The sequence below is a fragment of the Mesoplodon mirus genome (assembly GCF_964341445.2).
Source record: "Mesoplodon mirus genome assembly, chromosome: 3".
Classification (NCBI taxonomy): domain Eukaryota; kingdom Metazoa; phylum Chordata; class Mammalia; order Artiodactyla; family Ziphiidae; genus Mesoplodon; species Mesoplodon mirus.
Window position 1 is genome coordinate 101,957,966 of NC_138978.1, and position 25,478 is coordinate 101,983,443.

The following is a 25,478-nucleotide window of genomic DNA, read 5'->3' on the forward strand; positions in this document are numbered from 1 at the left end:
CGGCCTTGCTCAGCATTTCAAGAACAACTTTCATGGTGAGATCAAAAGCATACTCAAAACCACGTGTGGCTCAGTCCAACTGGAGAGACCATGTCAAAAGAGCCTTGTTTATATCTGGTAGAATCTTGTCCGCTCTTTTCCACTCATCACAGGCCAATCTTGCATAAGCCAGCAAGTTATGAGTAAGGTCTGGGCAAAGAAATAATAATTCTGTAATTCCCCATTGGCCTGCTTCATCCTGCAACCAAACAGCTGTTTCTGCTTGCTGAGTGTGCGGCACCCCCCCCCGACACACACATACACACACACACAAACTGTAATTCACACTCAGCTGTAACCAGACGGTTCTCTCAAGCCATTTGCAGCTGCTCCTAAAATCCAAAATGATCTTATCACTGATGTAATGGCACTCACCTAAAAATATCAATACTTAATTGCATCTAACCCTGATAAACATCTTGACAACTATATTATAAAGAAATCTAGTTGGCCGATAATTTTTAAATATATTCCAAATGGACAAAAATGCATCATGGTAACTGTGATTGAGCTTGTTACCATGGAACCCGCCTCCCACTCCAGCATCAGACAGCTTCTTGCTGCACCTGATCTATCTAGCCAAGCGGGCAGACGTCAGAAAACCACATAAGCAAAATTCACTAAGATCTTATGTTTGCTTTTTAGTATACTAAAAAAAATACTGACTCACTAAGAGGTCTAGAATGCAAGGCTTCTCTTGTCTTCGAAGCATTTTTGAGATAAGTAGCTTTCATACTTTGATGTGTATCAGAATTACCTGGGGAGTGGAAGCTGAGAATGTGTATTTTAAAAACTGATTTATTAATAGACTTTATTTTTTTAGAACAGTCTTAGATTTACAGAAAATTAAGGTGATAATAGGGAATTATCTGGCAGTCCAGTGGTTAGGTCTCTGCGTTTCCACTGCAGGGGGCACGGATTCTATCCCTGGTCAAGGAACTAAGATTCTTCAAGCTGCGCGGCACAGCCAAAAAAAAAAAAGAAAAAAGAAACGGTGATAATACAGAAAGTTACAATATACACGTGTTCCCCACACACACAGTTTCCCCTATTAACATCTAACACAAGTTTGGTACCTGTGTTACCATTACCATTACCATCCTTCTATTCCAGGATACCACATTACGCATGTAGTTGCCACGTGTCTTTAGGCTCCTCTTAGCTGTGACAGTTTCTCAGACTTGTTTTTGATGCCCTTGAGAGTTTCGAGGTGTACTGGTCAGGTATTTTGCAGGAAGGCCCCCTACTGGAATTTGTCTGATATTTTTCTCATGATTAGACCGTGGATTATGAATTTGGGGAGGAGGATCACAGAGGCCAAGTTCCATTTTCATCACAGCATATCAAGGGTATATACTATCAACATGATTTATGACTGTTGTTGACCTTAATCATCTGGCTTACATAGTGTCTGTCAGTTTTCTCCAGTGAAAAGTTACCTTTTTCCCCCTTTTCACATTGCACTCTTTGGAAGGAAGTCACTTTAGCAGCCTATAAGGAAGGAGTGGGGGTTATACTCCCCCTCCTTCATGATGGAGGATCTCATAATTTATTTGGAGTTTGTCTGGATGGGAAATTTGTCCTCTCCCCAATTTATTAATTTTTTTTAGCTTTTTTTTTTTTTTTTTTGGCGGTACGCGGGCCTCTCACTGTTGTGGCCTCTCCCGTTGCGGAGCACAGGCTCCAGACGCGCAGGCTCAGTGGCCATGGCTCACGGGCCCAGCCGCTCCGCGGCATGTGGGATCTTCCCGGACCGGGGCACGAACCCGTGTCCCCTGCATCGGCAGGCGGACTCTCAACCACTGCGCCACCAGGGAAGCCCCCCAATTTATTAATTTATTCAATAATTTATTTATATCAGTATGGATCTAGGGATATTCATTTTAATCTATTTTATACTTTGGATTATAATCTAAAGGCATTTTATTTTGTTGCTAAAATGTTCAAGCTTTGGCCATTGGGAGCTCTTTCAGTTGGCTTCTGTGCACATTTGACATACCCCTTTAGTGTGTGTATGTGTGTGTACATATCTATAAATATTTTTATATTAACCATTTGTATCAATGTTAATGTGAGTTTTTACCGAAGCCTCCAATTCTAATCCATTACCATATAGATCATTCTCTCCCTTTTCTGAAAGAAACTTGGAACCCACCATACACCATTCATTTACTTAACTGTTTGATTCCAACATACATGTACAGCAGTGTCAGAATTGTTAACACTTAGCCCCCATGAGAAACAACTTCTCTGACTAGAGTTCAATAAGTATATGCACTCCCTTTTGCCTTTGGTCTAACAGACTCCACCCATTTCCAGCGTTACTCAGGTCAGCACCTTTTCCCTGATTCCTTCAATGAGAGTGTTTCTTATGCTTGTAATACAGTTAGATTCTCTCATCACAGTCTGCAGTCTTTCCTGGGATCACTGACCTCCTAAATAATCTTTTTATTTGCATATATTAAGATTCACTTTTTGTGTTGTAAAGCTATAACAAGGTTTGACAAATGCATAATATCATGTATAAATCATTACAGTATCATACAGAATAGTTTCATCACCCAAAACATCCCCTGTGCTCCAACTATTCATCCTGTCCCTCCACCCTCCAAGCCCTTGGCAACCACTGATCTTATATACTGTTTATATAGTTCTGCCCTTACTAAAATGTCATATAATTGGAATCATATATTATGTAGCCTTTTCAGATTGGCTTCTTTCACTTAGCAATATACATTTATGGTTTCTCCATGTCTTTTCATAGCTTGACGGCTCACTTCTTTTTATTGCTGAGTAATACTCCATTGTATGGATGTACCACAGCTTGTTTATCCATTGACTTATTAAAAGACATCTTGGTTGCTTCCAGTTTTTGGCAATTATAATTAAAGCTGCTACAAACATTTTTGTGCAGGCTTTGTATGCACATAAATTTTCAACTCAATTGAGTAAATGACCTAGGAGTGTTGTTGCTAAATCATATGCTAAGACCATACTTAGCTTTGTAAGAAACTGCCAAACTGTCTTCCAAAGTGGCTGTATATTTTGCATCCCCATCAGCAAAGATTGAGAGTTTCTGTTGCTTCTCATCCTCATCAGCATTTGGTGTTGTCGGTTTTTTTTTTTTTTAATTTTAACAGTTCTAAAAGACATGTAGTGATATCTCCTTGTTTTAATTTGCAATTCCCTAATGATGAATGATACTGATGTTGAGCGTCTTTCACATGCTTCTCTGCCATCTGCATATCTTCTTAGGTAGTGTTTGGGAATGTGTGTTTTTTTAACAAGAATTTTAAGTGATTCTGATGAAGACCAAAGTTAGAGGACCATTATTCCACACCCATCATTTGCCACTCACCTCGACTTAATTCTTTGTCTACATTATGGTCATCCTAGATAACAGCAGGGACATTTTTCCTTTTGCCTGATTTCACAGCTAAACATGTTTTGTCTTCGAAATTTCACCACTTACCTGAAAAGTGATCTGCACCCAAAGGCCTCAGATGGAGGTAAACGTGAATGTGCCTGTGCCTGTGCCTGTGGATGGGCTCTTGGTTTACACTCGCAGCTTAGAGACACACTAATTTCTATACTTTGATGACTTTGTACCCAGGGAAGTGTGATGCTATGGGTCATCATCACCTGGTCCATCTGTCCAGGATCCCCCCAGGTGGGGATATCTGGTGCCACAGCTTTCAGTTCACAATTCAGGACACATGTTCTTTCTGTGGAAATATAATGGAACACGTAAGTCCGTTTGTAAACAGTGTGATGCACAAATTACAATAAGGCTTAAAACTTAAGTATAAGCAGATAGCTTCTCTTCTCACACTATGAACATCAATTCTTAAACAATGACCATTGAATCCAACACTGTTTCTATTTTTTATTTGAAGAAGAAACTTTCTACTTTCTCTAAATTCTGAAGTCAGGGCCTGTGCAAACCAGACCTCCTGGAGACTTATCATTTCATACCATGTTCTCAGGAGCTTCAGAGAGCATTATCGTTTTCCTAGAGAAGGGGCCCTTCACCTCTTTACCTCTCCTAATCTACAATGGGGTATTCTCATACCTGCCCAGATCCTCTCAGAGAGGATTAGCAGTTTATTTACTCTCTTTAAAAGGTCAGGACAGACCAAAATAATAATAATAATTTGCATAACAAAAATAATTATGCATTCCTTAAAATCTGCAGGTGTCACTAATTGCCTTCTCCTTGCACTCCCAAAGAGGGAAGGCTTCTCCTTGCACCCCCAAAGAGGGAAGAATAGGCACTTGGAGACCAAGTGCCTATCCTTCCAGCTACCATCCCCCATGTTTTGCAGCTCTGGACAGCTGTGAGAGTTTTTGCATCTAATTCCTTAAAATTATTTAGTAATTAGCCCTATTACCTCCTCCTGAAGCCACCCCTAGGTTGTCATTTTTATTCCAGCTTTTGATGAGTTATTCCTTAAAACCTTTTTTTAAAATTTCTCCAAAATTTTAAAGATGTTTACAGTAAAGCCATTTTTAAAGGGTTATAATGTAGTTTCTTCACAAGGTCTTGAAGAATCCAGCAATGGAAAACAAGGTAATATCTACTGACTCTCCCTAAAGAATGTAAGCTATCTTCTTTCTGTATTAATTTTCATCTGCCTTCGTTTATGTGGAAATCCATTTGAACAGGAACTATATTTATCTATATGCTCTGTATTATATATTCAGTTGGGCTCACTGTCAGAGATGTATATATACCTGTCAAATTATGGCAATTGGTTATTTTTGGCTGCATTGCTGACTTAAGCTATGACCTTCCTCAAGTCACATAGATATTTCTCTTTTTCAAGTTTCTCCTGTAAAAATACTGACCCACTTAAATAGAAACATTGTGAGGATTAACTGAAAAATTGTTCTGAAAACGTCAGGGCCTATAAATATTTTTGTTAATGTGTTAAGCTATAAATATATACAATGAAGAAAGAATTTGTTTTTTAATTTCAAAAAAAACCTGTCAGCTTGAATAGTTTAATATTGTTACCTATATTTCCCAAGTACAATGCTAGATTAAAAGATAAAGAAAAACCTAACACTTTGTTTTCCCCAAGAAAATAGCCAATACACACCAAGGATTTTTTCAGATTTTTAAAAAATGTTTAATGTTCACATCGAAGAATTTTCTGGAATCTAAGACTAGGAATTGATCATAAAGATCATGATATCAAGCCTCCTACCCAAAGTAGGGCTGTAATGTTCTTAAACCATTTATAGATCTGACCATCCAACCTCTTGGTAAAGTCTAGAAGAAAGCTCCACTTCATACAGTGACCCTTTCAAGTGTGGTGGAAGGTATTTATTAGAAATATCTTCCTTTAAATGGAGATGAAGTCTTCTTCCTTTGAATTCCAACTCTTTGGTGTGCCTTCTGGAGCTAAACACAGTAAATCTAATCACTCTTCTCTAGGACAGCCTTTCAACTCCTTGATGACAATTGTCAGAGCCACTCAAAGGTTTTTCTTCTCCTATTCCTCAGTTCCTTCTTTCATTCCTAATGTGACATGATTTCCTGAACTGTCTCCTTCCTGTTTGTCCTCTCAAGACAGGCCCCAATTTCTCATGTTACTTTTCAAATATAGTACTGAGGACTGATGACAGAACTTGCTAGAAGTATCCTCCCAGTGGGAAATAAGGCTGGGGCCCACCTCCCTTCCTGTCCTCTCTCTGGCACCGGCGCCCAGCTGCAGGCAACGATAAGATGCTCTGCACCTGGGCCCCGCTTTGCTTCCTGCCCTCCAGCCAAGGGCTTCAGCTGCAGATGATCAGAGCTCCCCATATCTGGGGCCCCACTATACATCCTGCCCCCTGGGTCCCAAAGGCAGGTGCTACTCAGCACTCACTTCCCACCAAACCCCACCTCCAGCTCCCGCAGGCCCTTGTAAGCTTCAGCACTGAAACCTCTTTATTCCCAAGGACTGCCTGCTCATCAGTGATTTGCCTGACTGCACGATGGAAATCCCTGGGGTCCTTTAAAAACTACTGCTGCTGCTGCGCTACTGATGATGCTGTCAGAGACCCTGATAGAACTGGGCTGGCATAGGACCTAGGCATGGCGCTTTTTAAAATCTCCCCAGGGAGTTTGAAAGTGCAACCAGGGTTAAAAATTGCTAAGGAAATCTGGATCCTTCCAAAGGCTACTCCTTCCTATGTGTAGATGTTTTATCTCCCCCACCCCACTGATCACTCAGTAGGTGGTTCCCCTAGTTATGCTTCACCCGTGCTCCCAGGTCACTACTGTAGGCACTTAATATTGAATACTGAATGAACAAATAACCTCATGTTTCTCTGAGGCCCACACCCTCTGAGAATGACAACCTCTTCTCCTCTTCATCCTTGCGATATGCCAATCTCTTGTCAGCTCCCTCATATCCATCATGAACTTGGGGTCATCATTTTTCTCACCATCTCATCATCATTTGCCAAGGCACCAATGCCCACATTGACTGTGTTTCTACATCTTGGCCTACACTTCCTTGATCTCAATTCTGATGACTTCATCTCCACTCCCCCTCAGCCACCCAGGTCCACACTCAGACTTTGTTGTCATTCACAACAGCTCCCCCTCTGAAATTCTAAACTCCACTGTTTAGAGTGGAGTTTATCCTAAAAATTCTCTGTCCAGTTCTTGTACTCTTTTTAACTCCTATCCCAATCTCTCTTTTCGTTCAAAGCCAAGCTTCAAAAAAGCATAGTTTTCACCCACCAACACCTATCTACTCCCCAACTCACCTCACTCTGGCTTCTCATCCCAATGCATCACAGGAACTACTCTTTCTAGGGATACTTCTAAGTCTTCATTCACTTGCAGTATTTGGTGCTTAGTGATGGTTCTCAGCATTTGGTGCTTCTCTCTAAAACCATTTCCTCCCTCAGTCCCTTGAACACTCTCTGGCCTACCTGTTACTTCACTGACAACTATCTTAAGTGTCCTTTGCAGGTTCCTCTTCTCCTTCCAGACTCTTGGCATTGCCAGTCCCTAATGCTTCAGTCTGGTCTCTTAATCACCTTTAAACTCTTTTAATCATGCCTATTGCTTCAACTACTGCTTTGACACAACTCCCAAAACTAAATCCCCAGCCTAGATCCTTTTCCTGATGTATGAATTGAATTTCAGTTTACTACATACCTCTAAAAGCAATACCCCACCATTTTCTCAAATTCAGTATATTCAAAGCAGAACTTATTATGTTTTCCCCACTATATCAGGATTCTAAGGCCAAAAGGAACTGCAGAGTCTGTCTGATTCAATCTCCAATCCCACAACTTCAAGAACTCTCTAAGAATACAAGCATTAGTACAGAAGAGCTACCTGGTGGTTCATTTAACTCAATAACATCCTAGGAAGAGCCCTTTTGGAAAATACACCCCCGATTGATCCCTCTCCTGGGTCCTCTATCTTAACATATGACATCATCTGTACCTAGTTGCCAAAAGCCAAAAACATCGAGAGTCTGCTGATTTCACCCTTCTTTGTCAATTCCTCATCCAAGCAATCACCAAGTCCTATTAATTTTGCCTCCCCAAGCTCTCTCGGATTCATCCTCTCCACCGTTTCATCCAAAAATAGCTATTGCACATCTATTATCTTCCAGACACTATTCTAGACTCTGGAGACACAGTGGTAAATAAGAAAGTCATAGACCTGCCCTCACCATCTTCATACACAGTATCAGTCTGGGTTCAATCAGAGGGCGCAGGTGCTACCCTCATGGTCAGGCTGGAACCTGTCCAGGGCAATTGACTGTTGCTAACTTAGCCTGTTCTGGCTCTGGCTGGTTCTGCAGTTTTGCTTATGTAGCTTCTGCCTTAGTTTCTGTTAAGCAAGCACAGAAGTGGGCATAGACTAACGGACTGTGGCGCAGAAAAAAGAAAGTAAGTCAGTCTCTGTACAAGTGTGGGTCTCTTCCCGGTGACCCCACCACTAGCTCTGGAAACATCCTCATTGCCAGTGATGGAAAGGATTCTCCTCTGTCCTTTCTTCTTTGCATCACTTCTGATTAGCCAAGCCTGTAGTTTGCATCCTTGCCCTGGCTACCAGATGGGCTTATAGAAATTAAGGAAGTTGAGGAGTACCTTCAAGATGGCAGGGGACTAAGACGTGGAGATCACCTTCCTCCCCACAAATACATCAAAAATACATTTACATGTGGAACAACTCCTACAGAACACCTACTGAATGTTGGCAGAAGACCTCAGACTTCCCAAAGGTTCCTGGGGCTCTGGCCAGGTGTCAGGCCTGAGCCTCTGAGGTGGGAGAACTGACTTCAGGACATTGGACAACCAGAGACATCCCGGCCCCACATAATATCAATCAGTGAGAGCTCTCCCAGAGATCTCCATCTCAACACTAAGACCCAGCTCCACTCAATGACCAGCAAGCTCCAGTGCTGGATGCCCCATGGCAAACAACTAGCAAGACAGGAACAAAACCCTACCCATTAGCAGAGAGGTTGCCTAAAATCCTAATAAGTTCACAGAAACCCCAAAACACACCACTGGATGTGGTCGTGCTGACCAGAAAGACAAGATCCAGCCTCATCCACCAGAACACAGGTACCAGTCTCCTTCACCAGGAAGCCTAAAAAAACCACTACACCAGCCTTACCCATGGGGGCAGACAACAAAAACAAAGAGAACTATGAAGCCTGCAAAAAGGAGACCCCAAACAACTAAGTTAAGCAAAATGAGAAGACACAGAAATATGCAGTAGATGAAGGAGCAAGGTAAGAAACCACCAGACCAAACAAATGAAGAGGAAAGAGGCAGTCTACCTGAAAAAGAATTCAGTGTACTGATAGTAAAGATGATCCAAAATCTTGGAAACAGAATGCAGAAAATACAAGAAACGTTTAACAAGGACCTGGAAGAACTAAAGAACAAATGAACAATGATGAACAATACAATAAATGAAATTAAAAATTCTCTAGAAGGAATCAGTAGCAGAATAACTGAGGCAGAAGAATGGATAAGTGACCTGGAAGATAAAATAGTGGAAATAACTACTGAAGAACAGAAAAAAGAAAAAATATTGAAAAGAATTGAGGAAAGTCTCAGAGACTTTTGGGACAACATTAAACGCACCAACATTCGAATTAGAGGGGTCCCAGAAGAAGAAGAGAAAAAGAAATGGTCCCAGAAAATATTTGAAGAGATTATAGTTGAAAACTTCCCTAATGTGGGAAAGGAAATAGTCAATCAAGTCCAGGAAGCGCAGAGAGTCCCATACAGGATAAATCAAAGGAGAAACATGCCAAGACACATACTAATCAAAAATTAAATACGAAGAAAAAATATTGAAAGCAGCAAGGGAAAAGCAACAAACAATATGCAAGGGAATCCCCATAAGGTTACCAGCTGATCTTTCAGCAGAAACTGGGCAAGCTAGAAGGGAGTGGCAGAACATATTTAAAGTGATGAAAGGGAAAAACCTACAACCAAGATTACTCTACCCAGCAAGAATCTCATTCAGATTTGACAGAGAAATTATAACTGTTACAGACAAGCAAAAGCTAAGAGAATTCAGCACCACCAAACCAGCTCTACAACAAATGTTAAAGGAACTTCTCTAGGCAGGAAATACAAGAGAAGGAAAGACCTACAATAACAAACCCAAAACAATTAAGAAAATGGTAATAGGAACATACATATTGAAAAATACCTTAAGTGTAAATGGATTCAATGCTCCAACCAAAAGACATAGACTGACTGAATGGATCCAAAAACAAGACCCGTATATATGCAAGAGACCCACTTCAGACCTAGGGACACATACAGATTGAAAGTCAGGGGATGGAAAAAGATATTACATGCAAATGGAAATCAAAAGAAAGCTGGAGTAGCAATTCTCATATCAGACAATATAGACTTTAGAATAAAGACTATTACGAGAGACCAAGAAGGACACTACATAATGATCAAGGAATCAATCCAAGAAGAAGATATAACAATTGTAAATATTTATGCACCCAACATAGGAACACCTCAATATATAAGGCAAATGCTAACAGCCATTAAAGGGGAAATCGACAGTAACACAATCATAGTAGGGGATTTTAACACTCCACTTCGCCAATGGACAGATCAACAAAAATGAAAATAAACAAGGAAACACAAGCTTTAAATGACACATTAAACAAGATGGACTTAATTTATATTTATAGGACATTCCATCCAAAAACAACAGAATACGCTTTCATCTCAAGTGCTCATGGAACATTCTCCAGGACAGATCATATCTTGGCTCACAAATCAAGCCTTGGTAAATTTAAGAAAATTGAAATCATATCAAGTATCTTTTCTGACCACAATGCTATGAGACTAGATATCAATTACAGGAAAAAATCTGTAAAAAATACAAGTACATGGAGGCTAAACAGTATGCTACTAAATAACCAAGAGGTCACTGAAGAAATCAAAGAAGAAATCAAAAAAGACCTAGAAACAAATGACAATGAAAACATGAGGACCCAAAACCTATGGGATGCAGCAAGACCAGTCCTAAGAGGGAAGTTTATAGCAATACACTGCTACCTCAAGAAACAAGAAACATCTCAAATAAACAGCCTAATCTTACACCTAAAGCAATTAGAGAAAAAAGAACAAAAAACCCCAAAGTTAGCAGAAAGAAAGAAATCATAAAGATCAGACCAGAAACAAATGAAAAAGAAATGAGGGAAACAATAGCAAAGATCAGTACAACTAAAAGCTGGTTCTTTGAGAAGATAAACAAAATTGATAAAACATTAGCCAGACTCATCAAGAAAAAAAGGGAGAAGACTCAAATCAACAGAATTAGAAATGAAAAAGGAGAAGTAACAACTAACACTGCAGAAATACAAAGGATCATAAGAGATTACTACAAGCAACTATATGCCAATAAAATGGACAACCTGGAAGAAATGGACAGATTCTTAGAAAAGCACAACCTTCCGAGACTGAAACAGGAAGAAATAGATAATATAAGCAGGCCAATCTCAAGCACTGAAATTGAAACTGTGATTAAAAATCTTCCAACAGGGCTTCCCTGGTGGCACAGTGGTTGAGAGTACACCTGCCGATGCAGGGGACACAGGTTCATGCCCTGGACCAGGAAGATCCCACATGCTGTGGAGCAGCTAGGCCCATGAGCCATGGCTGCTGAGCCTGTGCATCCAGAGCCTGTGCTCCGCAACGGGAGAGACCACAACAGTGAGAGGCCCGCGTACCACAAAAAAAAAAAAAAAAAGTCTTCCAACAAAAGCCCAGATGGCTTCACAGGCGAATACTATCAAACATTTAAAGAAGAGCTAACACGTATCCTTCTCAAACTCTTCCAAAATATAACAGAGGGAGGAACACTCCCAAACTCATTCTACGAGGCCACCACCACCCTGATACCAAAACCAGACAAAGATGTCACAAAAAAGGAAACTACAGGCCAAAATCACTAATGAACATAGATGCAAAAACTCTTAACAAAATACTAGCAAACAGAATCCAAGAGCACATTAAAAGGATCATACAGCAAGATCAAGTGGGATTTATACCAGGAATGCAAGGATTCTTCAGAATATGCAAATGAATCAATGTGATACACCATATTGACAAACTGAAGGAGAAAAACCATATGATCATCTCAATAGATGCAGAAAAATCTTTCAACAAAATTCAACACCTATTTATGATAAAAACTCTCCAGAAAGTTAGGATAGAGGGAACTTACCTCAAATAATAAAGATCATATATGACAAACCCACAGCTAACATCATTCTCAATTGTGAAAAACTGAAATCACTTCCACTAAGATCAGGAAAAAGACAAGGTTGTCCATTCTTACCACTATTATTCAACATACTTTTGTAAGTTTCAGCCACAGCAATCAAAAAGAAAAAGAAATAAAACGAATCCAAATCATAAAAGAAGAAGTAAAACTGTCACTGTTTGCAGATGACATGATACTATACATAGAGAATCCTAAAGATGCTACCAGAAAACTACTAGAGCTAATCAATGAATTTGGGAAAGTAGCAGGATACAAAATTAATGCACAGAAATCTCTTGCATTCCTATACACTAATGATGAAAAATCTGAAAGAGAAATTAAGGAAACACTACCATTTACCACTGCAACAAAAAGAATAAAATACCTAGGAATAAACCTACCTAAGGAGACAAAAGCCCTGTATGCAGAAAACTATAAGACACTGATGAAAGAAATTAAACATGATGCAAACAGATGGAGAGATATACCATGTTCTTGGATTGGAAGAATCAACACTGGGAAAATGACTATACTACGCAAAGCAATCTACAGATTCAATGCAATCCCTATCAAACTACCAATGGCATTTTTCACAGAACCTGATCAAAAAATTTCACAATTTGTATGGAAACACAAAAGACCCCGATAGCCAAAGCAATCTTGACAAAGAAAAACGGAACTGGAGGCATCAGGCTCCCTGACTTCAGACTACAGTACAAAGCTACAGTAATCAAGATAGTATAGTACTGGTACAAAAACAGAAATATAGACCAATGGAACAGGATAGAAAGCCCAGAGATAAACCCATGCACATATGGTCACCTTATCTTTGATAAATGAGTCAAGAATATACAACGGAGAAAAGACAGCCTCTTCAATAAGCGTTGCTGGGAAAACCGGACAACTACATGTAAAAGAATGAAATTAGAACACTCTCTAACACCATACACAAAAATAAACTCAAAATGGATTAAAGACCTAAATGTAAGGCCAGACACCATAAAACTCTTAGAAGAAAACATAGGAAGCACACTCTTCGACATAAATCACAGCAAGATCCTATTTGACCCACCTCCTAGAGAAATGGAAATAAAAACAGAAATAAACAATGGGACCTAATGAAGCTTAAAAGCTTTTGCACAGCAAAGGAAACCACAAACAAGACGAAATGACAACCCTCAGAATGGGAGAAAATATTTGCAAACAAAGCAGCTGACAAAGGATTAATCTCCAAAATATTCAAGCAGCTCATGCAGCTCAATATCAAAAAAACAAAAAACCCAACCCAAAAATGGGCAGAAGACCTAAATAGACATTTCTCCAAAGAAGATATACAGATTGCCAACAAACAAATGAAAGAATGCTCAACATCACTAATCATTAGAGAAACGCAAATCAAAACTACAGTGAGGTATCCTCTCACACCAGTCAGAATGGCCATCATCAAAAAATCTAGAAACAATAAATGCTGTAGTGGGTGTGAAGAAAAAGGAACCTTCTTGCACTGTTGGTGGGAATGTAAATTGATACAGCCACTATGGAGAACAGTATGGAGGTTCCTTAAAAAACTAAAACTAGAACTACCACATGACCCAGCAATCCCACTACTGGGCTTGTACCCTGAGAAAACCGTAATTCAAAAAGGGTCATGTACCACAATGTTCACTGTAGCACTATTTACAATAGCCAGGACATGGAAGCAACCTAAGTGTCCACCGACAGATTAATGGATAAAGAAGATGTGGCTCATATATACAATGGAATATTACTCAGCCATAAAAAGAAATGAAATTGAGTTATTTGTAGTGAGGTGGATGGACCTAGAGTCTGTCACACAGAGTGAAGTAAGTCAGAAAGAGAAAAACAAATACCGTATGCTAACACATATATATGGAATCTAAGGGGAAAAAAGTGGTTCTTAAGAACCTAGGGGCAGGACAGGAATAAAGATGCAGGTGTAGAGAAGGAATTGAGGATGCGGGGAGGGGGAAGGGTATGTTGGGATGAAGAGGCAGCTTTGGGTAAGCTGGAGGGAGTGGCATTGACATACATACATTACCCAATGTAAAATAGATAGCTAGTGGGAAGCAGCCGCATAGCACAGGGAGATCAGCTTGGTGTTTTGTGACCACCTAGAGGGGTGGGAGGGAGACACAGGAGGGAAGGGATATGGGGATATATGTATACATATAGCTGATTCAGTTTGTTATACACCAGAAACTAACACAACAATGTAAAGCAATTATACTCCAATAAAGATGTTTAAAAATTAAAAAAAAAAGAAAGAACGAAAAGCAGAACCATTTAGAGTAATAAGAGACTTATTATAATAAGGCAGATTCCTATGGATTTGACCGTATGCAGCCTGGGGAACTGACTAAAGAGTTTATGTGCAGTTTGCTCCTTCATTTGGTGCTGGTTTGAAGTCAGCAGGGCAGAAAGTTGGGGAGGAAAGATGGACCAGTAGTGGGAGAGCAAGGATAAACTGGAACCCCCAAGAGTAAGTTGGAACCTAAGAGGAAAACTCATCAGTCTCCCATCACTTCCAAGCCTTCAGCCTTTATCCAGAATCTAAACCACGGTTGGCCGAGAAATCAGAGGAGCTGAAAGAGGAGATCAGCAGTAGTTGAATTAGTTGTGGTCCCAGCCGCTGCCTCATGCAAAGAAGGTGAACCAGCAGATTCCAGATTATGTGTTTGAGCTGCAGCAACGCCCGACCCTATATCAACTTTCCATGTAAACATGGCTGCTGCTTTACTTTACCCTTTCAAATCTTTATCTTGAAGCCAATCCTAACTGAGAACCACACAGGGAAGGGAATTCTGGGAAGTCGAATTCCGGTTTAACTCAGCTGACTAGGTACAAAGCCACTACATAATCGCATGGCTCCACCAACCTCTCATCTGTCCCATTCTAATCCACCCTTCACAGGGTCTTCAGGAGATGGTTCTCACATGCACCTCCAACCACATTGCTCCCTGAGCCACAGCAATTTCCCACTGCCTCTCCATCAGCAATAACACAGAATGTAAACTTGTCTGCATAACGTATTAGTCAGGATCTGGTATGTTTGAAAGAGACAAAAGCTCAAAATAATTTTCATTTAAAGAAAACAGAAATTTATTTCTGTCTCAGGTAGAAATCTGGGTAGGTGGTCTGGGGCTATACCGTTTTCCATGGCATCAGGAAACCAGGGACCAGGCTTTCTATCTTGTTCTGTATGGTTGACATAATCTTCTTTCCAAAATTTAGATGGAGAAAGGGACAAAGACTAAACAAACCAAAAGGATGCACTCATGCTCCACTGTCTTTAAGGCCCTAAGAGTAGAATTCCTGGAGCCAGGTGACACAGTTTACAGAATTTAGTTTCTGGCCACACCTAGCTTCAAGGGAGCTTAAGAAATGTAGTCTTTAATCCTAGCAGCTATGTGCCCAGCAAAAACGTCTATTGCTAGTTGAAGACAGAAGAAAACAAATATTGGGGGACAATTAGCTTCTCTCACATGTGACATATAAGAACCCTCCCATCACCTGCCCCTGCCTATTTCTCTAACCACATTTCCTGCCCATCCACGCATATTTTCATAGCAAAACTAGAATACTTGATGTTCCACCCAACTCTCCATGAACTAGCCTAGTTTCATGACTTTACACATGATGTTCCCTTGCCTGGAATTCCCTCCTCCTCTCGCCTACTTATCCTCCACCTATTTATCCTCTAAGACCTCATTGGCTATTTGCCCAGGTGTCCCACCTCCTGCCCTTTCAACAAATACTCATTACAATAATTGTATCATCATATGACAATTGTTTGTTGCCACATCTGTCTCCCTTGCCTGAGTTCCTTCAATGTGGGACTGTCTTTTCAGCCCTGAATCTCAATATTTGTCCCAGTGTCCAGTGCATAATGCATAGGAAATGTTTGCGGAATGAAGACTTGCAGGGCACAAAGGGATAGGTATTTTATTCAGCCCATATACTGTATTTTTATTAATGCAGTCTAAAGTAGCTGGGGGCAGCAGCCAGCCACAGGCTTACAAGGCTGTGGATTGCTACATTGCTTTTACTGTTTACTGAAGAGAGATCAAGACAGAGGCTGGACAGAAAAAAAGAGCTTTCCTGAGGAGAGAAGTAATCGCTTCTTTATCTCTTAAACACAGGATTGAGGACAAGCACAGATGGTTCCCTCACTCTCCCTGAGACCTCAGGGAAAAAGACAAAATGTCACAATTCTAGAGCCAAAATGCTACAGGAAGTTTAAGAAGGCTAGAAGAGGGTCCCAGGAGACAAACTAAAAGCCAAAATGACAAACATCGCTCATCATTGAGACATAGTATTCTTAAGGCTACATACAATCTGATGGGGAGATAGCCAGCCCTACCCCCACCAGTAAATATTTCCTGGCCTCTCTAAGACATCTCCCCAATAGGAAGGCCTTTGAGATGCTGCTTTGTCACCACCCTCACCCCATCATATTTGCTGTTCTTCTGAAAGGATATAAAGGCTCTTCCTTTGACACACAAATACTCAGAGCATTAGGGAAAACCCTTTCTGGCAATTATTAGTATTACAGCTGTCATTATGTTTTGCTGAAAAGCAAATATTAAAAATATATTCAATAAAAGATATTTTGAGAGAAAGCAGTTGACTAAACTGTACCATCCTAGCTTGTTATTCAGAGGTTCAGTAGTAGCCATGTGTATGTGTGTGTGCGTGTGTGTGTGAACAATTCTAAGCCTTGATTGCATTCTCTTATGGACCATTTAAAAGAAACGCCACAAGAGAATGTTTCCTGAATTATTTTAGATGACTACTGACAGCCCTTTACAAAGCCCCATAAGCTGCTGGTGTTGGTGTAACCCGAGTGCCCTTTTACCCAGCAAATTCTACTTCTAGGAAATCATCCTAAGGAAGCAATCAGTGATGTATGCAAAGATGTTTCTAAAATGGTATACATCTCATCACTGTTCATGATAGTGAAAAAATGGAAATGAATGTCTCATACTAGAGGATTGGCAAAATATACTCTGTAGCCATAAAAATGATGCTATAGAAAAACATTTATTGTCATGGAAGGATGTTCATGAAGTTAAGTAAAAACATGAAGGCTATAAAAAAGAATATTCAGTGTGATCATATTTTACAACATGCATTGGCTGAGCACATGCTGACCCAGACTCAGGAATCTGGCTGATTTTCATTATGTCTCACCCAATATGTCCATTTGTGTTAAAGTTTGAGAGTTAATGAGTGTCTGACCATAATCTTTATGTACCTATAAATTAAGAAAGAGAGAGTAAAGGCTTCTGAAAGACCCCAAATCCTTCTTTTTGAGATTCAAAGTTTTTGTAAATTGTCTGATGGATTGGGAGTAAGAGGGTCTAAGTCTGAATTAGGAAAGACTAGTGAGAATCCCAAAAGGAACTTACCGTGTAGGTGGAAGGAATCCAGAGCAGTGGTTTGGTCTTGGCATCAAGGGCTAAGGCTCTGGGTAGTAGCCTCTGTCTCAGAACTCCTCCCCAACTCAGGCACCCTGGAGAAGGACTTGTATTAGAAGGGTCTTAACCCTTGGGGCCCAGGGTATATTTCTGCAGGGCACAAAAGGTAAGGCAGAGAGAAGACAAGGAGTCCCTCTTCCCAAAAGGCACCACGGCTGTCATTTATCCCCGTGGTGGTGGATAACAGAGCAGGGCAATGGGGCCTGCAGGAGTGGGGGTCCAGCTGGCCAGATCCCTGCAGGGCTGCCAGGGCCTCCACAAAGCTCTCAGTGGTCACCCAGTTTGTCCCAGTGATAGGAGCAACAGCCACCTCGCTACAGAAACACGACTCATCGGGCACAAACAACCTTGCTTAGAGGCTTCTCTCTACCGCCACCTGGATCTCATTTAATTGAGCCTATCATAGAAGGAGCTATCCCCATGGGAGTGAAATTTGGATCTCTGGATTAGTAGGCAACACCCATTCCTGCTCTGCCAACTTCAGAGCAAGCTATTCTCAGTTGGTGGTAAACTCTCTGGAGGCTGTTCCCATGGCCAGTGGGAGCCACAAGGGGGCGCCTGAAATCCTAAACTACCTGTGGGTACAGTTGACGTTTGAACAACACAGGTTTGAACTACAGGTGTACACCTATACAAGTATCAATAGTAAATACTACAGTGTTACAAGATCCCTTGTTGGTTTAATCCTACAGATGCAGAACTCCAGATTCAGAAGAAGAGCCTAGTCAGAGGGCTGACTATAAATTATACGCAGATATTCAACTATGCAGAGGGTCAGTGCTTCTAATCCCCCACAGTAATTCCAGAAATACCAGAGAAGAAAGACACTGGGAAAAGCTGGACTTTTGTTAGTTTGGTTAATGGGATTTGGGAGTCATCTTTTGAGGTATCAACGTGAGGATGACCAGGATGGGGGTGGGGGGAGGAGGGAGGGCACTGTCCAGATGATGACGAATCTCTGTCCAGTGTACACTTGCTCCCCACACTTATTACTCTATCTAGAACAAGATTTGTTTGATGTTTGGAACAATTGTACGTGCTTTTAGTATACGGAAAAAGTGTGGACTCTCAGAGGTAACTAGTGGACTCCAGTGAATGAAATTAAAGGAATGGCTTTCAAATGTTTACTTATACGAGATTCAAGAGAAACAAGAATTTAGCCCTATTAGAAAAATAGAAGGGATTTGGTACTCCTAAGGTCTTAACTGGGACAAGTGACCATAACGTTGAAATCATCCGGATGATCACCTAAGCCCCTCCCTTAGGTGGGGCTTGGGATTCCATGCCCAAGTCCAAATGCTTCCTTCTTCTTCAGGGTGGAATCTCCTGAAGAAGGGGTGGGGATAACGAGGAGATGGTCACAGCAATAACTGTATGCCTGGGCTGGGGATGGGTGTGTAAGTGGTGATTCACCAACAGAGGACAACCCCGGCCCATCTGAAGTATTTGCCAATACTGTAGGTGAGAGGCTGGGGAGCTTCTGGATATTTTTCTCATCCCTGTCTTGACTGCAGATTCTGCCAAAGGGCAGAAACAGCTTCCTCTCCTGAGGCTTTCACAACTGGGACACCTTGGTTAATTCTTGAAAATTTTTGATTTAAAGACACTTCAATCCCCAGAGAATGGAGGAAGAGATGGATGGAGGAGGAACACACAAGCAAGGAGTAAGGTTATGTCCTTCCTGAGTGTAATAGAATTAGTGTTCAGGGAAACAGCATATAACAGAGATATAAGAAACTTGACCCTGAAAATAACACCATAGAAAGAGTGCTCTGCCTTAAGTCAACATCTGGTTAGAGCCAGTGATTAATGACATCACCTCAGGGGTGATCATTTACTTCATTGTCCAGATCAGGATAACTTGAGCATGAAAGGAGACCCTAGTGATATTTACACCCAAATAATAGGCATAAAACCAGGATTGTCTTAGACCATCTGGAATGTATGGTCACCTAATTGTTTCTAAGTCTTATAGTCCATATGCTCCCATTGGGTGATTGCAGAAAATCAAGGAAAAATTTAAAGGTCATATGAATGACTGCATTCTAAATAGATGTACCAAAATAGATCTGTGTACCAAAGCCATAAATCCAGGATACTCCAGAGTAAATGCCAGGAAGCCAGTTGTTTTCAAGAACTGTTGTAAGAAGTGGCTGTTATCAAATGCATAGGACTTATCAGGATAAATAAAAGATAATATTCTTCATCTCATAAGGGTCCAATTTAAAAGGATGGCCCAAGGGATCTTGGAGCTACTGCTGTTTTCTAGAAATTAATGGTAAAATGACTAATGACATAAATTATATGAAGGTTTGTTTTATAACCTAATTTTATTTGGCAAGACCTTGGAGGTTCATGAACATAACTATTCTCCATCTGGGAGATATGAGCTTATAGTTACACCATGACAAATATTAGCCCTGCTAGGTCTTCAGTTTAAAAAAATATGTAGGAAATAATAGAATTGCAGCAGTGATGAAAATAACTCTGCCACTGCTGTCAGCTCAGGTTCATCAGTGATAGAGAATTAAAAACCTTCAAGTTCAGAGGTCTGAGTGGGAGTGATCAGGTCATGACTGTGGCACTATTGTGGAAAGGCAGACAGAAGGGGCAGCCCAAGGACAGGAGCTCCTAGAGGAACCCTATTGCCTCAGCCCTCCTGGAAGGAGGAGAAAGATGTGTGTACATGCATTTAAAGCCTCAACAAATTTCTAAATTTGAGTTCATGAGCCAGCATTTGCTGACACACCCTCCCCCAAATCTTTTATTTTTTACCCTCACTCTGTCTCTGAGGGTTAGGAGCAATGCTTTGTCCAGATAATTTAAAGGAGAAGAAGCTCAAGGTTTTTGCCAACTAGTTCATCTCAGATTGAAACTCAATACACTTATCATAAATTAACTTTCCTGCTGCCAAAGTACAAGTACAGCTGAGAGTCAGGACTGTGTTTACGGAGTGCTTCTCTGGATATGGAATGATGACAATCTCCTAATGTCTGAACTTATTACCAGTGTCAAACTGGATATTACTGGAGAGTGGTAGAACACAAAAGGGAAGGCAGAATCCTAAAAATTGCTTTAGGACTCTGTTAAGAATGTATGATGCCACAGCCAAGGAAGCGATTCTCTCCACTTCGTGTTAGATGAGATGAACTGTAGCCTCTTCGAGGACACATGAATGACCTCAGCACAACAAAGTATGGTCAAAGGGAGATGGACAGTCATGGGAGACCTCACCACAGCAGCAGGGAAGTATCTGCCCAGGGCTTGCTGGTCAACTGCAGCCTGGGAAGTTATATCCAGGGCAGCAGAAGAAAATGGCATAGGGAATGCTATAGACTGAACATTGGTGTCCTCCCCAGATTCTGATGTTGAAAGCTAATCCCCACAGTGATGGTATTTGTGGGTGGGGCCTTTGGGAGATGATTAGGTTATGAGGGTAGACCCCTCATGAATGGGATTAGTGCCCGTATAAAAGAGACCCCAGAAAGCTCCCTTGTCCCTTCTGCCATGTCAGGACACAATGAAAAGACAACCATCTATGAACCAGGAAGTGGGCCCTCACCAGACACTGAATCTGCCCACACCTTGATCTTGGACTTTGCAGCCTCCAAAACTGTGAGAAATAAATTTCTGTTGTTCATAAGTCACTCAGTTATGTGGTATGTTGTTACGGCAGTCCAAATGGACTGAGACAGGGAATGAGGCACCTGAGTTTGCTGGGTTCCCAAACATCTACGAGATGTCCCACGGGCTCCACAAACAGATGTAAGCATCTTTCCAACAGTAGAAATTCAGAAAGAGCAAGAGGGGTAAATTTTAAACATTGTTCTAATGTGCTTTGGTTAATACAGGTTCTACAAATAAGACACTCTTTTCTTTCTTTTTCCTCCTAGTTATGTGATTTTATGAATAATGTTTTTAGTTACAGTTATAGTCAAAAGAATCCTGTTTTGATTATTTTATCTCCTATTGCCAAATCAAAGGCAGAATGCAAAGCGGTATGTGCACTGTTAACACAACTATCTAAACATATGCAAGCGTAAGGACAGAAACTAAAAGGTAAGATACAGAGAAAGAAAGAATTGTTTCTAAAACTTAGAGACATATGATATTTAAAATCAAAATTTATTGTCTTTATATGTTTCTAGTCATGATAGTTCTGAGTCACTGATATTTCAGAACAAGTTTTATTCAGAGATCTTTTATCAAAGCAGTTTAGAAATATGAACTCTTTAGAAAGATTACTTTCTCCATAAAAATGTCAGATTTGGCAATTGATTATATACTAATATCTCAGTGAGTGTCCCCACCCGGTCCTCTAAATATTGGATGCTATCTTCAAATATGTCAGGAAAAGGGATGTACATCTAAGTGAGAAACAATTGTTCTTAAAGGAAAAGAAGCCTTTCTCTTTGAATGTTATCTGTTCAATATTGACAGTTACAAAAGTTTTATCAGAAATGGGTTTTTAAAATGTGACTCAGAGTACATTGATTATTAAATGAAAGGAAAAAGCTGTAACTCTGGTCTCCTATCTCCTAGCCCCGCACCATTCCAAACCCCTCCACTGCTTTGCAGCACAGCTAAACCCGCTGTTCTCATGCTATCGGAGAGCAGAAACTCTCTTATACCAAAAAAAATGTACACATTCCTCATTGGACCATGCCGAACCTGATGGTCAAATAGTACAGAGGAAGTTCTTTATGCCTTTCACAATAAGAGGTTTCTAGAAATGAGGCATATTCATTCAACCCTAGTAGACTAAATCAACTGAGAATGAATGAATCATTTTTGGATATCAGTGTACTTAGACATACAGGAATCCTCCAGAGATGGTGAACTGGCAGGAAGACTTTCCCAGGAAACACATCTGTTTGTGATATTAGGAACCCAGGGCACTGACCTTATGAGAAGAAACTTACACCATTTCTCACTTTAGCAAATAACAAGGCTCAGAGCTTGGGTCAACAAATAGGACTCCAAGGGATTGTTTAATATCAGTGCAAGGTCAGGGCCTGAAGGCAACAAGCCATCAGCTGGATGTTGCCCTTGGAAATCTAGAATGGAAGCCAGCATGAGTCCCAATTCTCCTGCCAAATAGAACTACATGCTCCAATTACCCCAATAGTCTGGCTTCCTCTGCATCTGTTTGAATATTGGATTCAAGAAGTTCCTCAAAATCAAGAATTTAAGACAAAATAAATCAATAGATAAATGAACTATATTTTATTGTATTCAATGCCTGCCACAAACATTTGATCTTAGGGAAATAAAACAGCATTCCTATAGGAAGGGAATGCAAGATTGGAGTGAAATCAAAGCTGTTTTCAGGGGTAGTGAGGGGGAAGACCCACCCTTCTTTCATCGCGCAGGTGAGTGGTGACCCAGAGAGGCAGCTGGAAGGACAGGGGAACCAAAATATTTTTGTTTACGTATAAATTAACCTAACCCACCTCTCTATCTGAATTCTCTTTTCCTCTTCCCTCCCTACCCCCTGTATGATACAGCCACCAATGTAAAAAGGGACAGTGGAAGGAAGTTAAGAATTAATCTTTGTTGTACATCTACTAAGTGCCAGAAATTCTAGTAAGTGCTTCATTCATTTATTCAAAAATATTTTAAAGCATGTTCTAAATGTGAGGCACGTGTTAGATATTAGAGATACAACCATGAAAAAGATATAATGACTGGCTTCAAGAAGCTTACATTAGAAGACAGATAGGCAAATATGCAATTACAATACAATGAATGGTTGTTTTCTTGAAGGTATATACAAACTATGATAGAAGCATAGAGGAAGGGAGTACCTAACTTTGCCCTTGGGAAACTGGGTAACACTTCTTAAAGGAAGCAGAATTTGGATTGTTATTTAAAGGGTGAGTGGGAGTTTTACAGGTGGACAGTGTTTATCAACATTCTGGAACTTCATCCTTACAATCCTGTGGAGTATGTGTTTATCACCCCTATTCTTCAGGTGAGGGACCTGAGAAGCAGAGATGGTGTCTAAGGCCCCACAGCTAGTAGGTAGCACAGCTGGGACTTGAAGCCAAAGTCCACGCTACTTCCACTAGGGAGACGACCTCTCTCTTCAAAACTATGTTTTCAAACATATGCCCCTGGGCAGGGGAGGGGGGTTGTCATTGTTTTCATTTTTGTGTTTTTTCTCTTTCATAACTGCTCTTGATGTTCATGTTAATCTAATTCTATTTTATAAAGAATAGAGGAAAGGATGATCATGAGTAGATGTGTGGTATGGTCTTGTTTATCTAAGCTGATACATCCTAACGATAACCCTGGGCCCTCTATCAACCAACCTAGGAATGATCTGGAAAGAAACTTTCCACCCCACAAAACCAAGAATATCTGATGGTGTCACAGAAAGTTTTACTTACTCCATTTCTCTACTTGGGGACTCCCATGCCTGAAAGTTGAATTCATAAGACTATTGCCTAAAAATCAAGGAAAAAGTAGGATGTAAACTATAGCCAGACAAAAACTCATGTTCTAAGTGTGAGGCACAGTGCTAGATATTAGAGATACAGCCATGAAAAAGACATAATCACTGTCCTCAAGAAACTTACATTACTTCCCACAAAATCATCTATTCAAATCTCCTCTTACATTATGAGGTCCATAACACAAGGTCCTTAATATAACAGGCTTTAAAAAAAAAAAAAGAGGTAGTGGTGATATCTGGTCATTTCTCTCAGTAACTGTTTATGTAACTTCTACTTTGAGGCTAATGATGTCTTGATATCATCTGCAAGTAATTTTTCCAAGTCCCTAACCCTTTAGGATTTCTTCCTCACATTGATCAGGAACTATTCCAGTGACCCCTTATTTTGGAAAATTAAACTAACCAAACATGCAGGAGGCAAGTGTTTCTAAATTATCACACAGCTATTAAAATAATGAATGCCAAGTCTGCATCACATGAGTGCTATTGAAACTTCAGCCAGAGTATTTCTTTAAAATGTTTTCTAGTAGTATGCATTTTCTTCATCCTTAATGTGAAAGTCCAATACGTGGAAAGTTAAGAGAACCCTTTCCTATTCATTTAGCCAGCTAACTACATGTTAAAGTGGGTAGCCAGAGGTAGGAATAGAGTAATAAGAGACAGATATCCTAATGTTGGAATCCCTCACTACCTCCTCCTCCTCTTCCCCCCTCCTCCTCTCCCTCCTTCCTCTCCTCCTTCTCTTCCTCCTCCTCCCCCTCCTCCTCCCCCTCCTCCTCCTCCTCCCCTTCCTCCTCTTTCTCTTCCTGTTCCTCCTTATGCCCCAGCCTATTATTATTTTTCTTCTTTCAATCCCAGTTGGCACATAAGTTAAGATTGATGTCAACTTGGAGGGAGGACTCTATATTATGGCTCAGTATTCTTGGCCACAAAACTTTCCCTCTTCAGTCTAATCTCAGGAATGGGTTCTGACCTGAATATACCACTAGCTACCCTGACTCCTCTACCCATATCTGTCTCTACCCAGACAAGAATCCTAGATTCCATCAATCCCATCTCCAAATAAATGGGGAGAATACTGACAAACAGTTACTTTCCCTAACCCACTCTAAGTCTCCCAGCCACATCCAGCCCTCATGTTTCCATTAGAAATAAGGTATATGGATGACCAGCTAATGCTTCCCCTTAACTACCTGGGAAGATTCTCCTCAAGAGATAACTAAGAAAACTCTCACCAATAAAGATTGTTCTTTGCTAACACAAAGCCTCTGCTACTCCTTACCTCAGTTGCCCACACCAAACCCCTAGTCTAATCTAGTCTAGTCTAGATATAGTACACATAGCATAGATGTACCTTGTATAGGTACCTTGTATAGTATAAATAACCCATGACTTCCATCCCGTTCTCAGGCAACCCCCAGTCAGCTCTCACTTCTCATATTCTGAGTACCCATACTCCATTGAGTCTCCTCCACACCTACCCACATACTCAAACTCTTTTTATTACTTTGTCACTTAACTCCCACAATCCATATTCCTTGGGACAATTTCTAGCTCTCCATTGCAATATTCATACCATTTCCTCTCTACCATCTTCCCCAAACTTTTTCTCCGAGGACATACATGCGAGCTGCACTACATTCTCCCTCATGCTGTTATTTACTCATGGCCAGGATCACCAACCCCCTATCTTATACTGAGGACTTCAGAA